This window comes from Ixodes scapularis, unplaced genomic scaffold (assembly GCF_016920785.2).
Source record: "Ixodes scapularis isolate PalLabHiFi unplaced genomic scaffold, ASM1692078v2 ptg000312l_1___fragment_3__unscaffolded, whole genome shotgun sequence".
Lineage (NCBI taxonomy): Eukaryota > Metazoa > Arthropoda > Arachnida > Ixodida > Ixodidae > Ixodes > Ixodes scapularis.
In genome coordinates, this window is record NW_024609958.1 from 46,465 (window position 1) to 55,518 (window position 9,054).

The following is a 9,054-nucleotide window of genomic DNA, read 5'->3' on the forward strand; positions in this document are numbered from 1 at the left end:
TTCGGCTCATAACATCGACCGCGCTCGGACCGAAGCTGAAACGAAGTATAGTCGACGGGAGCCAGAGTTGCGCGTTCATCCCCGTAGCGCCGTCTTTCCCGCACGGCATGTTGATCCCGCTCAATACGTGACTGAATTCGGCCAATAGCGGCGCCGCGCGTTCGAGGTGCACGGCGCGTTCAAAAGCAGGGGAACGTACGCCGGGGCACGCTGATCCGGTTCCTCACGTGATCGGATCTCGGCGAATAGCGGGGCGGCGCCGCGTGGAAAACAGACGCCAAACTCTGGCTCCCGTAGGGAGCCTATCCAGGAACTCTAGTCGACGCTGTCGACGCAAATACGCTGCAGAGGAAATAGACAGTTTTAGTATAGCGTTGTTGGATCTTACGTACGCAATACGAAATAATAGAGCGTACGCTAAAAATGACCTGCTCGGACCGAATTTAGCTGTGCGTTACGTTTTCGAGTGAACACCGCGCATGATCTTGGTTAAATTTGCTAGAGCCGTAGAATTCCGCGTGCTTACAGCGCAACCATGCTCCTGGAAAGAAATATTGAAAATGAAAACGCGTCCAATCATTTTATTTCAAATTAAACCAAGCCACAGCTGCCTCGTCAAGCGCGCTTTTCTGCGGGGTACCGAGTACGAGTGCGTAGTCAAATTCGATCACCGAGCCTCCGTCAGTCGTCCCGTGGAAACGGCACCTTTTATCGATGCTATCGCGGAATGAAATTCATGACTCTGATGTCCAGTGCATAGCAAGAACTTCGGAGACTTCTTTTAGAGTCGTTCGTCCGTCGGCGATCAACTGTGGGGATAGGCTTAGCGTTGAGCGGATCGCAGCGTCGACGCACACTGCGAGCGGCGAACATTTCCACTGTGCACTCCTTCAGCTGCAGGGCGATCTGATTCGACCGCGGTAGGTCCCAGAAAGAATCGCCGAGCTGAACACCACGCAATTTCACGTAACACAGAACTTCGAAAACGCCACGTCGCTCTTGATGCGCCAGTCGAGGCAACCGCCATCTTGAAACTGGAGCTCTCGTTGGGTCCGAGATCTCTCGAGAGCGTTCCGCAAGGCCCGCTAGCCAGCAACGCAAAATCCCCAGCGTTGCGTGCGTACGCAATACGCTAGCCCTTTTATTGCGTTCTGCGCATGCGCACTCACGACCCGCAGTCTCCTTGCGTACGCGAAGCTATAGCGTACGGTCCACTAAAACTGTCTACTGTCTAATAAGAGAGTGGAAGAATGATGTACATGCTTTCGCATTCACAACTCATAAGAAGTGCTTAGGTGTACCTCGAGTCTTTTCTTTGATATTATATGTCGATGCATTGCAGAATTATAATAGTTTGATTTTTGGAAGGTGCGAGCTCGGATGCGGAGACAAGACGGTGCCGTTGCCAAAGAGAGCTTGCCCCAACGGTACTATGCACGTAAGTCACAAGAAAATGTTCCCGCTGCCTTCGCGCTTTTTTGTTGTTGTTATTTTGCGAGTATTAGTTATATGACAGATGCCCTGTTTTATATATTTTTCAAAAAGTTATTTATCTTTGAATTTTGCTTTACTAAGGCCATTGCACAATTCTCTTGTTTTGTAATAGGACAAAAGGTACTTATTGGCTCTCTATTTATTCTGGGCCGAGCTAGTACACGAACCATTTTTTTTACATTTGCAAGACCAGGCGTTCTTCCATCGAATTCCCTTAAAGGGGTACTCCGCCGATTTTTGAGCTACCTCAACTAACTATATTTTCTGACTCCCAGGCCTTTACCCTTTCTGGAATGCTATTTAATATCGTGAAATTCATAATAGTTATTCCGAAATCGGCAAATGAAAATGATGCAAAAACAGACATTCAAATATACCCGCCCTTTTCAGGGCCGTGACGTCAGTGGAAGTTCAGCTTGCCAGTCGGGCGAGCAGTCTAAAAAATAGAATATGCCAATTATTTGTTCCGTGCTGGAGCGCGGGGAGTGGAGCGAGCTTCCAAGGCATTCATTTGACATCATAAAACTGCTTCAAATCAGTTGGGAACACATTCTACAGTCCAAAGAGTGAACCCCTGCACTTCCAATGACGTCACTTTTTCATTGTTGCCAGTAGAGACTTTCAGCTTGAAAAACACGGTGAGGACCAAAATTTTAAATTCAATAACTTCGTGAAAAAAAAATTATTTTGACCTAATATTTGGGATACTATTTTGGCGATGTTGTTTGGCGAGTTTAGCAAAATTTCAAGCAAATCGGGGACCATGAAGAAATCGGCGGAGTACCTCTTTAAGAAGACGTAGTCAGTCATTTTTTTATGTATATTCATATGATCAGACATTTTCTTATATCCAGTCTACTGACGGTACAAAGCCCAAAATAATTTTAACGTGCAACAACTGCATAACGTTGTTGACAAATTTTTATGAAATAGATGACACCTTATATTATACCCAACACCACATGACCATGTCGACTACTAAAGAGGCTGGTAGGAACAGAAAACTAACGATCCAGCTACAATTCCTAAATCCTCCTAGTGTTGCGTTTAGGCAAACAACCAACTCAACCATGACTGCATGGTAGACATGGATGCGGAGGTAATGGCCACGTTCAATACCGCCCGTCGTTTAGCCTGGTGATGAGGCCAATTTCTGCTTAATATTTACGACCGGTCCTGCCATTTTGTATGCTGCAATAAATATTAGAAAATCAAAATATAATTGCGAAAGCCTTAACTGCCCCATGGAACGAAGCCGGTGTTATCTGATGTCTGTAGCAGCGAGAAACGGCACCTAAATTGCCATTGGCTGAGCGAAACGGCCAATAAATCCCTTTTAAATGAGCGAAGCGCACATAAACTCCCATTGGCTACAAAGCGGACGCGCCTCAAAAAAAAAAATGAAATACAAAGCAGAGCACAGCAACGCAGATGCCTCGTCACGGAAGCCGTGGAGCCGGCGGAGGTTCCGCGCCTGCGCAGTGGGGGAGCGTGATGTCACCGCCTGAGCGCCGTGTGACAAATGAAGACGTGACACGCTGCTTGCAGGAATTCACTTCGTGTAGGAATGCTTTTGCATTCCTACACGCGAGCCGTCTGAAGTGTGTTCGTTTAATTTTATTACATAATAATATAAGTAGTAAAGGGAATTGTATATTTAACAAAAATAGGAGCAGGAATAAAAGCAAGAGTATTAGCAGTCGTGGCAACATTAGCGAAAGTAGCAGGTAGTAATATTATTATTTAAAATGCCTTGGAACGATAGGGAAGAAATTATATAGGGACAGAATACATGAAATACAGTTTTACAAATGGGCTGCTCGTGTCCTGCTAGGTTTTTCATTATTTCTCGTCTTTATAGTAAACTAACGCGGTCACCCCAAAGGAACAACATTAAATTGTGACGTTTTTCTTTTACACAGACATATCGGCACTTCTGCTATCTTGGTATGCTTAAACGCAATGCCACTGATCCTGAAGCGTCTTTGTCGCTGCGTGCTTTCGACGATACGTGTGGACTTTTTTTTCCAACTTCCCTTTCGCCAAACATAATGACGTAGTAACGGGTCTCGTATCATTGTCGAAGTCGCGGGACTATCTTATAATAAATAGGTTCAAATGCAGCTCCTAGATTGCACACGAGTACTGCGGGAGCGCACGGCTTGGTCTCATGTCAGTCAATGCTTTGACTTTGAGAAGCATTCGGGTGGTGATTGGAGTCAAATCACTGCAGCGACGGGAACAGCCGACCCCTAACAACGACCGTAGCTTAGCACGTGCGATGTGCTTGCCAACCCCAGTGCGCGGCTGTGATGAATTTTGGGCGGCATATAATCGGCACTATGCCGAGCCATATACTGAGAGAGTTTGGCCATACATTCGTTTGCAAAGGAGAGCATCTCGGTGCCAACCGCAGGTCGCGAAAGTGTCCCTAGCGGTGATCATGAGCTTTAAAAATGCGACTCGACTGATTTAAGCCGTTTTAGCGTCGCTCGAGTAAGAAGGTATAACTCCTAGTGACTGAAAACTTGGCGCATGCGAGGTTGTCGTCCCGTCCATATTCAACGGTAGAATAAACGAACGTGCGTTCCAAACCAGGGCGGACTCGCTAGAAAGAGCGTCTCAGCTGAGACTGGGGGAAAAAAAGCACTGCCAAAGCCAGCGCACGAGCCCAGCGGGACCGTCTCAAACCGAGCCGAGCAAACGGCCGCGTCTCAAGACGCTCCACCCTTTGCACTGTTTTAATAATAATAATACTAATGCTAATTTATGGGCATGTGTTTAGTGTTTAAAAGGTTTTACAGGTCCGTCAAAGCCTGTAATGGCTTGTGGGACTTGAGCCCCGCAATTGAATTAAATAAGCACACGATCATGACAGATAGTGATGACATTAATCATGAACAGCTAGTTAGAAAAAATGAAGAAGTCGCACTAATATCTAAATTACACAAGATAAACTTGCGAAACCGCACACAACACATTGAAAGAAAGACGGCAAAAACAAGAAACAAATACACAAAAATGTCATCAAAACAAAAATTGTAAAAACAAAAAGAAAACTACGAAGTTTTGAACACTACAATTGTCACACTGGATTGAAAGCTTGTTTGTCTTGCTGAGAGAAAGTTTTAGTAGGCATAGCACAACTTAGCATAGCAGAAAACTTGCTGCAACCGCAACAAGCACGACACACGTCAGATACAAAAAAGATGTACCATCCAAACATTCATAGCCGAAGTAGTTGAGCAACAGTTACAAAAGCAAAGAAATTTAGCGCAATGTTCGCAGACCTTCCTCTAGCTGTCTTTTGGAGTCCAGCCCAAGAAACGACTCTCGAAGTCTATTAAAAATGTCCGGAACATAAAAATAAACCGCATTCTCTTTCCATATTTGGTGTCCACTCGAGGTATTGAAAGACGCTCGCCGTTGCTTCGCGAGCGCTGAACAATGCGATCGATTTTAAAAGAGCTAGCCTAATAGTGTTTCGTTATCACATATCTTTCAAAAAGGGCAGAAAAACGCGGGAGATCTAACCACCGGAATAAATCCTCGTTTCGTGCATCCTCGGTGGTGTACGCAACTTGACGTAAAATTCAATAAAAAACAGTGAGTGGCCATGCGAGCTGGTAGATGTTGATCATGATGTAGAAAACCCGAGACTGTGGTAAAAGCAGGGAAACTTGGTCGAAGAAGAAAGACAGGGGAAAAAAACGTCTCAAACTCAGCCACTGCGTTTATTTCCTCACTGTCGTATATCACAAGGTCAACCTTTGTTATCTACGCACTCCTACCCACACTGGTCTTCACCTAGACCGTAAACGGTGACCTCAATCCCCAACTTAAAGCTTAGGACCTTGAACAAATCAAACACAGCAAAACAAACACACGGAACCCCTTCCTTTCCTGCCGGAGTCTGGAAAGGCTCTGCTTTATCTAAACGAGAACTGCTATGACTTCCAAATGAACCTCTGCCCGCAAAAGGACTCATTGCACGTTCAATTACAACTATATATATATATAAAAAAGAAGAAACTTTTAGATTTTAAGAAACTTTTTGGAACTACGTCCGAGTTGCATCGAAGCATGGCTGATACAACTACCGATGGATTTGATACGAACTGTCTCTCTTATGAGCCTCTTGGTGTTGTTGCGCTCTTTGTGAATAATGTCAGTTTGCGACCAATGTGCCGTACAATCGTTACATGACGGTGCTGTCGCTCACTGGGGTCGAAGCACCAGGCTCCAAGGGGGCAGCCCAGTCAAAACAGAAGGCTGTGGCCTTCGAAGTACCGAGGCCCACGGCTTAGAATGAGACACCGCCGACACCCGGTGTGTCACCCTCTCGACGTCGTCATCTTTCTGATTTTTTTTTTCTTTCAGCCAGTTTTAGCTGATACGCTGTTCTAGCAAGCAGGCCAAGAGCAAACTGTCACCCAGACGCCGAGATAAAACGCTTCTATTTCACGCTTTAAATGTCCTTTCAAATATCCTGACGTCGCGGTAAGCTGATTAGTCGAGGCTATGTCCCACATTTAGTTTACGCTTCAACCGCGGGAGGAGTATTCGGCGCTGGCGGCGGCCTTTGCTGCCGCCCATTGGCCAAACTCTTCCAATATACGGCTCTGATCGGCATGTGGCCGCTCATTCTGTCTGTAACTTAAGAAAGTGAACGCCGTTTTTTTTTTTTGTTTTTTTTTGTTTTTTTCTAATTTTGCGGTGACTGTGATACGAGATATAATCTAGCCCATGTTTCGTAGGTTGTGAACGTCAAAGATAAATGCTGCATGTTATTTAGTGAAAGCCCATAAATAGTGACACGGCACCTTTATTACAATAGTAAAGAGGAAAAAAGTGAAAGCCGTTTACCACTCCCTGTAACACCGAATTAGAGCGCAGCTCTTGAGGAGGAGGACGGAAGGGTACTGGGGGTGAAGTGACGTGGGGAGGGGGGTCACGTGACCTTGGGGGTCACGTGACCTTGGGGGGTCACGTGACGATGCCGATGATGTCATCAGTGACGTCACTGATGACGTCATCCGTGATGATGACGATGACAATGTGGATGCCGGTGACGTCATGAGTGACGTCACTGATGACGTCATCAGTGATGATGACGATGCGGATGCCGGTGAGGCATCGTCATCGTCACTGATGACGTCATTAGTGACGTCATCAGTGACGATGACGATGCGGACTCCGATGACGTAATCCGTGATGATGACGATGACGATGCGGATGCCGGTGACGTCATCAGTGACGTAACTGATGACGTCATCAGTGATGACGATGACGGTGCGGATGCCGGTGAGGTCATCAGTGACGTCACTCATGACGTCATCAGTGATGATGACGATGACGATGTGGATGCCGGTGACGTCATCGGGGAGGTCACGTGACCCTGGGGGTGGTCACGTGACTTTGGGTGTCACGTGACCTTGGGGGTCACATGACCCTGGGGGAGGGGTCACGTGACCTTGGGGTGACCTTGGGGGGTCGCGTGACCTTGGGGTGACCTTGGTTACGCCGACGCCGACGGCGACGCCGACGCCGCTCAAGCCGGGAACGGGCCCCTAAGAGCTGCGCTCTAAAAGTATCTATTTTGGTGCAAGTAGTGAAACGAAGTCTCCACCCAGCTACCCCAATCTGATTTGAAAACAAAAATTAAAGACGTTTGTCAAAATCAGTAATTCGAAACTAGAGCGCAGCTCTTGAGGAGGAGGACCGGAGGGTAGGGAGGGGAGGCTACGCCACTCCTCCCCCCCTCCTCCTCTCCTCCTGCCACTGAACTTGTTGATGGGTGACGTGACACATAGTCTTGACTATATTTTTGTCCGCTAAATTTAGCGGGGAAACTGAATTGGTGTTGAGGTAACGTGACGTCAATTTGCCCGCTAAATTTGCCGGATAAATATTCCCGCTAGATTTAGCCGCCAAATTTTATCCCTAAATTTGGCGGAACAATTTCCCCACTAACTTTAGTGGGACAATTTCCCCGCTAAATTAAAGGAAACGTTTACCGCTAAACTTAGCGGAAAAATTTAAACGCTAAATTTAGCGGGAAATTTTTCCCGCTCAGTAAAATCGAAAAATTTCCCCGCGAAGCAAGGCGGGAAAATTTCCCCGCTAACTTTAGCGGGGAAACGTCCCATAATGCAACGCGCGCGGTTAGGCCGACGCCGCTCAACCCGGAAACGAGCGCCTAACAGCTGCGCTCTCAAAGTACATATTAGCGCCTCTTTCGGGGTTGACCTTTTATCATGCGCGTTTCATTACACAAGAATTACTGTGAAATAAAAAAAAAAAAACGACTACTCTCAAACGAAGTTGTTCGAACGCTGATATTTGTGTTCTACTTGTTATAAAATCAGAATTGCATTCTCTTTCTCAGAATCCCTGCACCGAAGAAGAGCTCAAGCACCTCCAAAAGTGGGCTAAGGACTTGTAAAACAAGAAGGAAAAAAAAAAAAATAAAGGATAATTGTGCAATGCCTAACAAGGGAAGGGACTTTTTTTTTACGGCGACTGCGATAAATAAAGCATTATCATGTGCGTTTCATCCGAATCTATCATTTATAAAAAAAACTACAAAAAAAACGCATATCTTCTTTTTTGTTTTTCACGTTGTGATGTTTATAACTACAAGCTGGGGCTGTAACGCGGCATGCGCTACCCTTAGTGAAAAGTCGTTCAAAATCAGCATACTGAATGTATACCAATGGTGAACTTAGGGTATGTACTGAAATCGTACTCGTTTCGCACTTTTATGAAACAAAATAGTGTACCTTTAGTACACCCCAAGTACATATGTAGTATACCATAAGTGCACCTCGAGTGTACTTTTAGTGTACTCTAGGTGCACGTTTAGTACACTAAATCTATGCGTTTAGTGTACTAAATGTACACTACCAGTATATATATGCGGAGTGTCCCAGATAACTAGCACTAAGCTTTAAAAAAGAAAAACAAAAAAAAACGGGGCGTTCTGCGGGAGTGAAATCAACTGTACGTTGTTAGCAAGTTTCTTGCGAAAGTGCACGAAATTGTTTTAGTGCGCCTAATTATTTAATAAAGACTAGCAAGCTAACTTTGGAAATCTTCATAGGAAAAAAGGAGCATGCAAAGTGCGCCTTGTTGAAAATAGTTTAATTGGGTGTTTCTTAATGCGCTCTACAACTTTCCATTTCCCACCTCGGCTTTTAAACGAAGATTTCCAAAGTTAGCTCGCTAGTCTTTATTAAATAACTAGGCGCACTAAAACAATCTCGTGCACTTTCGCAAGAAACTTGCTAACCGCGTACAGTGAATTTCACTCCCGCAGAACGCCCCGTTTTTTTTTTTTGTTTTTTTTTTAATGTTTGGTACAATTTATCTGGGACACCCCTGTATATGTACCGGTAGTGTACATTTAGTACACTAAAAGCATACATGTAGTGTACTAAATGTGCACTTATATGATGCTAGATGTATACTCGAGTTGCACTTATGGTATACTACATATGTACTTGGGGTGTACTAAAGGTATACTATTTTGTTTCATTAAAGTGTGAAACTAGTACGATT

The 9,054-nt window shown here is 45.2% G+C and overlaps 1 long non-coding RNA gene across 1 annotated transcript; it reads left to right on the forward strand.

Annotated features, from left to right (window-relative positions):
- The first annotated feature begins 1,356 nt into the window (after positions 1-1,356).
- LOC115320918 lies at positions 1,357-7,947 on the forward strand. The gene is made up of 2 exons (XR_006077032.1): positions 1,357-1,438; positions 7,883-7,947. It is a non-coding gene; the product is annotated as an uncharacterized LOC115320918 (long non-coding RNA).
- The last annotated feature ends 1,107 nt before the right edge of the window (positions 7,948-9,054 follow it).